Below are 9,058 nucleotides of genomic sequence, written 5' to 3'. Positions count from 1 at the left end.
ATCAGATGTTTGTTTCTAACTTGCTATTTACCTTTAATTATACTTTAAAATGCATATCTTCTGTGCCCAGGTACTAAAAGTTTATGAAGTCATATCTATTGTCTTTGTTTTTTATTATTTTAATATTTATTACTTATGAATAAATTATTATATTTATATTATTTTACCAACATTTAGAAAAAATGTCCTCATTAATGCTTACGTAAACTTTCTCTTTCCATCTTAAATTTTCCCATTCACTTGGCTTGTAAAATGCATGATATGAAATGTCAATCTTAACTAACCAATGTTAATTGATTATCAAATACCTACCCAATTCTCTTAACTCAGTATGTTGAGTAATCTACCTCTTAGTCACTGAGTTTTACTTCTACATTTTATTTATATGAATCTTTTATACATACTAAGGTTACTCCTAAATAATCTGTTCTGTATCATTGATTCTGTCTATTTGTTCACTACTTTATCATTTTGAGGAAATGAATGTTCTTTGAACTGTGTGCATATATGTGTGTGTGTGTACATAATTTTCCTCAATGTAATTTTTAGTAAAGTCTGTATTAATGGAACAAATAACTGAAAATGGAAAAATTTGAAGTAACTTGATTAATTGACTATATTTATAGTCTTTAATGCACTATTTGTTATTTATAAAAAGTAAAAAATTAAAATAGGCAATGTTGAGAAGATGAAAGCCAGCTTTACTCTTCTTTCTTAAGGTTGCTTTGGCTATTTATGGTCTTTTGTGGTTCTATATAAATTTTAGAAATATTTGTTCTATTTCTGTGAAAAATGCCATAGGAATTTTGTTGAGAATTGCATTGAATCTGCAGTTTGCTTTGTATAGTATGGTCATATTAACAATATTCATTTTTCCAACCCATGAACACAGTATATCTTTCCATTTATTTGTGTTGTCTTCACTTTCTCTCATCAGTGTCTTATGGTTTTCCAAGTACAGGTCTTTAGTCACCCTGCTTAAATTTACTCCAAGGTATTTTATTCCTTTTAATGCAGAGAAAGCTTTCATTTATGCAAAATTTTTGGAGAATGTTCATGTTCATAAATAGATTTGCTGTTAACTATGTAACTTCTGATAAACAGAGTCTTATGTTTGCCTATATAAGTGAGTTCTTTAAATCACTCATAACATCAATTTAGGCTTACACTTAAAAGTCTTGAAACAAATACCTTCTAATTAGTACCTTTCAAAAACTGATTTTAATTTCCAGTCATGAAATTAATATTTATTAATGAATTATTCCATTTATTTATATTTTAACATATTTCAGAAGATTTAATTCCTTTAACTTTCTATATCAGTTAGCTAACCGAAACAAAAATCATTTTAATCAATTAAGTAAAATAATCTGTTTTGTCTATATCTTTTATCAGAGAAGTTAATTGCCCTTTATTTTTATTTGAATAGTTGTGCTCAGGTAAGCATAGTTTTCCCCCTTCTATAGTAGTACTATACACTTTAACATGAAATATTTTGTTCATATTTTATGAATATTTAAAATGTTACAGTCTTTACTATATTAATTTAAGCAAAAATAATTAATGCTAAGAAAATTATAATTGTTAATTATAAACAATGAACAGTTTATTATAGCCTTCAATTGCATGAAAATATTTTCTATATTTTAGAATCCAGTATATTATAGAATAGAGCTTTGATTTTGAGTTTTATTGTTTCATGACATTTCTAGCAGTTCTGCCTTTAAAACAGAATGATTACACAGTGGAAATTCAAAGAATTTCCACTGTAGAATTATTCTGTTTCAAGCCTATAATCTTATAAATTACTTTCCCACATTATACATAAGAGAAAGATTATTAGAAAGAAATAAGTTTTCTCTAACCTTGGTTTTGAAGAGAGAGGCATTGTGGGCAAGGGAGTGGTGGCCAAGAATGTCTTTCCTGAGGCTGATAATGTGCTGGTCAATGATAATTGCCCTGTGGAATTTCTTTGTGAATTGAATCAAAAGTTGAGAATATATAATTGCTGAATGAAACACTCATCTCAAGGGAATTGATCTGGAATTTAACAGAAAATCAGCTTGATCTATGAAAGTGTCTTCATTTTAATAATATTCAAACATAGAGTTTTCCCCGACCTCTGCAAGCACTTGAAGAGTACTTTAAATAATATACGCATTCATACTGAAACCTGAATCACTTTAATTGGATTCTATGACAATGATTCCCAGGTGTCTAAATTTCTTTAAAATTCTGTTAGCAGGTGACTCTAATGCAGGGCTGTGATTAACACAAGAAAATGAGTAACACAATACAGCTAAGAATGCATTTCTTACTACCATTTTATAAATCTAGTTGAAAATTACCTGTAATTTTATTAGAAAGGCTTAGAAGAAATAAAGTAGAGTGAGTGTGAAGAAATTGGTATGATAGAGCATTGGAATGAGAGTCAGAGGACTGAAGGTTTTCTTTCCCATTAAGTGTCTAGTTCTGCTTTGACTCTATATCCTGACTCATAAACACAAGAGTGTACAAGATAATTGTAGCAGACATGTTCTTGCCTCCTCATTTCCACTTTTTCCTTTCCGTTTTCCAACAGCTCTAGTCTTCTCTTTGACAATCCACATAGTTACGGGGAAGTTGCTCCCAATACCAGCTCAAGAGGCATGGCATGTTGTCCTTTCAAAGACCATCAGTATATTCATCTCTCCTGGCCACAGGTATGGACATAAAACTCAAGCAAGACCAATCAGGATCAATATTTAACATTTTGCTTGGAATTTTAGGGAAAAGGACATTCTCTATTTGTTGGAGAGTGTAGTATATGTACGTAGGGCCAGGAATTGTGTAAGGTACTTTTGCCACTGTTAAAAAACAAAATTCAACTGAGAAAATTTTAAAGGTCTTATTGGCTTTATTCAGTGATTTTTGAATCTAGCAGCATCCAACCTAGGAGACAGAAAAGAGCCCTGAGGAGTTGTAGAGAAAGACCTTTACAGGCAGAATGAAGCAGGAGCAAGGAAGTTATACAAGCAAAAAGTAGATGGGCTGTGGCAAGGTCACTTTCCTTTAAGCTATGGCAGGAGTCTGTTAGGCAGATTAGCTAACTAGTGCTGATCAGGCAATTCCTGACTGGTTTCAGATTCCATTTCTGGCAGAGTGAAAACTATATGTTTCCATTTGGTGATGTGGGGCTTAGCATAAGTGACTCCATTTTGATACTGTTGGTTTGTTTGTAACACTACCAAAAGAGAAGGCAACTGGAGAAGAAAGCCAAAACACAAAGAAGGGCAAGACCAAAATAATTATATAAAAATAGTCTTGTTGGTACAGTAGGCCTCTGTGTAAAACTGTGTGTGAGAGGGACCTTCAAGATGGCAGAGGAGTAAGACGTGGAGATCACCTTCCTTCCCACAGATACATCAAAAATACATCTACATGTGGAACAACTCCTAAAGAACACCCACTGAATGCTGGCAGAAGGCCTCAGACTTCCCAAAAGGCAAGAAACTTCCCACGTACCTGGGTATGGTAAATGAAAAAAGGAAAAACAAAAGAGACAAAAGAATAGGGACGTGACCTGCACCTCTGGGAGGGAGCTGTGAAAGAGGAAAAGTTAACACACACTAGGAAGCCCCTTCACTGGTGGACACGAAGTGTGGATGGGCAGGGGGAGGGGGGAAGCTTCAGAGCCATGGAGGAGAGTGCAGCAACGGGTACAGAGGGCAAAGCAGAGAGATTCCCGCATAGAAGATCGCTGCCGACCAGCACTCATCAGCCCGTGAGGCTTGTCTGCTCACGTGCCGCGGCGGGTGGGGACTGGGAGCTGAGTCTCAGGCTTCGGAGGTCGGATCCCAGGGAGAGGACTGGCTTTGGCTGCGTGATCACAGCCTGAAGGGGCTAGTGTGCCACAGCTAGCCGGGAGGGAGTCTGGGTAAAAGTCTGGAACTGCCTAAGAGGCATGGGACCATTGTTTTGGGGTGCACAAGGAGAGGGGATTCAGAGCACCGCCTAAATGAGCTCCAGAGATGGACGTGAGCCATGGCTATCTGGGCAGACACCAGAGATGGGCATGAGACGCTAAGGCTGCTGCTGCAGCCACCAAGAAGCCTGTGTACAAACAAGGGACACAATCCACACCTCCCCTCCCAGGAGACTGTGCAGCCCGCCACTGCCAGGGTCCCGTGATCCATGGACAACTTCCCACAGAGAACACACGGCACACCTCAGGCTGGTGCAATGTCACACCAGCCTCTGGCGCCACAGGCTCACCCCACATTCCACACCTCTCCCTCTTCCAGGCCTGAGTGAGCCAGAACCCCCTAATCAGTTGCTCCTTTAACCCCATCCTATCTGGGTGGGAACAGATGCCCTCAGGTGACCTACATGCAGAGGCAGGGCCAATCCAAAGCTGAACCCCAGGAGCTGTGTGAACAAAGAAGAGAAAGGGAAATTTCTCCCAGCAGCCTCAGGAGCAGTGGATTAAAAATTCACAATCACCTTGATGTACCCTGCATCTGTGGAATACCTGAATAGACAATGAATCATCCCAAAATTGAGTTGGTGGACTCTGGGAGCAACTGTAAGACTTGGGGTTTGCTTTCTGCATCTAACTTGTTTCTGGCTTTATGTTTATTTTAGTTTACTATTTAGAGCTTATTATCACTGGTAGATTATTGATTTGTTTGCTCTCTTCCTTTTTTTTTTTTTTTTTTTTTTGCGGTACGCAGGCCTCTCACTGTTGTGGCCTTTCCTGTTGCAGAGCACAGGCTCTGGACGCACAGGCCCAGTGGCCATGGCTCATGGGCCTAGCCGCTCTGTGGCATGTGGGATCTTCTCGGACCGGGGCACGAATCCGTGTCCCCTGCATCAGCAGGCAGACTCTCAACCACTGTGCCGCCAGGGAAGCCCCCCCTTTTTTTTTAATATATATATATTTTTTCCTTTTTTTTCTTTTTGTGAGTGTGTATGTGTTTGCTTCTTTGTGTGATTTTATCTATATAGCTTTGCTTTTCCCATTTGTCCTATGGTTCTGTCTGTCTGTTTTTTTGGGGGGGGGTTGTATAGTTTTTAGTGCTTGTTATCATTGGTGGATTTGTTTTTTGGTTTGGTTCTTTTATTTTTATTGCTTTTGAATTTTTTAATTTTTAATAATTTTTTAATTTAATAACTTTATTTTCTTTCTTCCTCTCTCTCTCTCTCTCTCTCTCTCTCTCTCTCTCTCTCTCTCTCGTGCTCTCTCGCTCTCTTCCTTTTTTTCTTTTATTTTCTCCCTTTTCTTCTGACCCAGTGGCTGACAGGGTTTGGTGAATGGCCAGGTGTCAGGCTTGAGCCTCTGAGGTGGGAGACCCAAGTTCAGTACACTGGTCCACCAGAGAGCTACCGGCCCCATGTAATATCAAATGGTGAAAGATCTCACAGAGATCTCCATCTCAACGCTAAGATACACCTCCACTCTACACCAGCAACATACAGTGTTAGACACCCTATGGGAAACAACTAGCAAGACAGGAACACAACCCCACTCATTAGCAGAGAGGCTGCCTAAAATCATAATAAGGTCACAGGAACCCAAAACACACCACAAGACACGACCCTGCCCACCAGAAAGACAAGATCCAGTCTCCTCCACCAGGAAGCCTACACAACCCACTGAACCAAACTTACCCACTGGGGGCAGACACCAAAAACAATGGGAACTATGAAGCTGCAGCCTGAAAAAAAAGAGATCTCAAACACAGTAGGTTAAGGAAACTGAGAAGACAGAGAAATGCACAGCAGATGAAGGAGCAAGGTAAAAACCCACCAGACTAAACAAATGAAGAGGAAATAGGCAGGCTACCTGAAAAAGAATTCAGAGTAATGATAGTAAAGATGATCCAAAATCTTGGAAATAGAATGGAGAAAATACAAGAAACGTTTAACAAGGACCTAGAAGAACTAAAGAACAAACAAAGAGTGATGAACAACACAATAAATGAAATTAAAAATTCTCTAGAAGAAATCAATAGCAGAATAACTGAGGCAGAAGAACAGATAAGTGACCTGGAAAATAAAATAGTGGAAATAATTATTGCAGAGTAGAATAAAGGAAAAAGACTGAAAATAATTGAGGACAGTCTCAGAGACCTCTGGGACAATATTAAATGCACCAACATTCGAATATAGGGGTCCCAGAAGAAAGGGAGAAAAAGAAAGGCACTGAGAAAATATTTCAAGAGATTATAGTGGAAAACTTCCCTAATAGAAAAGGAAATAGTCAATCAAGTCCAGGAAGCACAGAGAGCCCCATACAGGATAAATCCAAGGAGAAACATGCCAAGACACATATTAATCAAACTACCAAAATTTAAATGCAAAGAAAAAGTATTAAAAGCAGCAAGGGAAAAGCAACAAATAACATACAAGGGAATCCCCATAAGGTTAACAACTTATCTAACAGCAGTAACTCTGCAAGCCAGAAGGGAGTGGCTGGACATATTTAAATTGATGAAAGGGAAAATACCTACAACCAAGATTACTCAGCAAGGATCTCATTTGGTTTCAACGAGAAATTAAAACCTTTACAGACAAGCAAAAGCTGAGAGAATTCAGCACCACCAAACCAGCTTTACAACAAATGCTGAAGGAACTTCTCTAGGCAGGAAACATGAGAGAAGGAAAAGACCTACAATAACAAACCCAAAACAATTAAGAAAATGGTAATAGGAACATACATACTGATAACTACCTTAAATGTAAATGGATTAAATGCTTCAACCAAAAGAAATACACTGGCTGAATGGATACAAAAACAAGACCCTTATATATGCTGTCTACAGGAGACCCACTTCAGACCTAGGGACGCATAGAGAATGAAAGTGAGGGGGTAGAAAAACATATTCCATGGAAATCAAAAGAAAGCTGGAGTAGCAAATCTCATATCAGACAAAATAGACTTTAAACTAAAGACTATTACAAGAGACAAAGGAAGACACTACATAATGATCAAGGACTCAATCCAAGAAGAAGATATAACAATTGTAAATATTTATGCACCCAAACATAGGTGCACCTCAATACATAAGGCAAAAGCTAACAGCCATAAAAGGGGAAATTGACAGTAACACAATCATAGTAGGGCGTTTTAACACCCCAATTTCATTAATGGACAGATCATCCCAAATGAAAATAAATAAGGAAGCACAAGCTTTAAATGATATATTAAACAAAATGGACTTAATTGATATTTATAGGACATTCAATCCAAAACCAACAGAATACACTTTCTTCTCAAGTGCTCATTGAATATTCTCCAGGTAGATCATATCTTGGGTCACAAATCAAGCCCTGGTAAATTTACGAAAATTGAAATCACATCAAGTATCTTTTTGGACCAGAACACTCTGTGACTAGATATCAATTACTGGAAAAATATCTGTAAAAAATACAAACACACAAGACTAAATGATATACTACTTAACAACCAAGAGATCACTATAGAAATCAAAGAGGAAATCAAAAAATACCTAGAAACAAATGACAATGAAAACACAACCCAAAACTTATGGCATGCAGCAAAAGCAGCTCTAAGAGGGAAATTTATAGCCATACAATCCTACCTCAAAAAACAAGAAACATCTCAAATAAACAACCTAAACTTACACCTAAAGTAATTAGAGAAAGAAGAACAAAAATTTAAAAAAAACCCAAAGTTAGCAGAAGGAAAGAAATCATAGAGATCAGATCAGAAAGAAATGAAAAAGAAATGAAGGAAAGGATAGCAAAGATCTCTAAAACTAAAAGCTGCTTCTTTGAGAAGATAAACAAAATTGGTAAACCATTAGCCATACTCATCAAAAAAAAAAGGGAGAAGACTCAAATCAATAGAATTAGAAATGAAAAAGGGGAAGTAAAAACTGACACTGCAGAAATACAAAGGATCATGAGAGATTACTACAAGCAACTATATGCCAATAAAATGGACAACCTGGAAGAAATGGACAAATTCTTAGAAAAGGACAACCTTCAGAGACTGAGCTGGGAAGAAATAGAAAATATAAACAGACCAATCACAAGCACTGAAATTGAAACCGTGATTAAAAATCTTCCAACAGGGCTTCCCTGGTGGTACAGTGGTTGAAAGTCCGCCTGCCGATGCAGGAGACATGGATTTGTGTCCCGGTCCAGGAGGATCCCACATGCCGCAGAGCGGCTGGGCCCGTGAGCCATGGCCGCTGAGCCTGCACATCTGGAGCCTGTGTTCCGCAACGGGAGAGGCCACAACAGTGAGAGGCCTGCATACTGCAAAAAAAAAAAAAAAAAAAAAAAAAAAAATCTTCCAACAAACAAAAGCCCAGGACCAGATAACTTCACAGGAGAATTCTATCAAACATTTAGAGAAGAGCAAACACCTATCCTTCTCAAACTCTTCCAAAATACAGCAGAGGAAGGAACATTCCCAATCTCATTCTATGAGGCCCCCATCACTCATACCAAAATCAGACAAAGATGTCAGAAAGAAAGAAAACTACAGGCCTATATCACTGATGAACATAGAAGCAAAAATCCTCAACAAAATACCACCAAACAGAATCAAGCAGCACATTAAAAGGATCATACACGATGATCAAGTGGGGTTTATGTCAGGAATGCAAGGTTTTTTCAGTATACACCAATCAATCAATGTGATATACCATAGTGACAAATTGAAGTAGAAAAACAATATGATCAACTCCATAGGTGCAGAAAAAGCTTTCGACAAAATTCAACACCCATTTATGATAAAAATCCTCCCAAAAGTAGGCATAGAGGGATCTTACCTCAACATAATAAAGGCCATATATGATAAACCCACAGCCAGCATTGTTCTTAAGGGTGAGAAACTGAAACCATTTCCACTAAGATCAGGAACAAGACAAGGTTCCCCGCTCTCACCACTATTATTCAACATAGTTTTGGAATAATATTTGTATACTATTCAACATAGTTTTTAGCCACAGCAATCAGAAAAGAGAAAGAAATAAAAGGAATCCAAATCGTAAAAGAAGAAGTAAAACAGTCACCGTTTGCAGATGATACGATGCTATACATAGAG

Source organism: Globicephala melas, chromosome 16 (assembly GCF_963455315.2).
Source record: "Globicephala melas chromosome 16, mGloMel1.2, whole genome shotgun sequence".
NCBI lineage: Eukaryota > Metazoa > Chordata > Mammalia > Artiodactyla > Delphinidae > Globicephala > Globicephala melas.
This window is presented reverse-complemented; position numbering follows the sequence as displayed.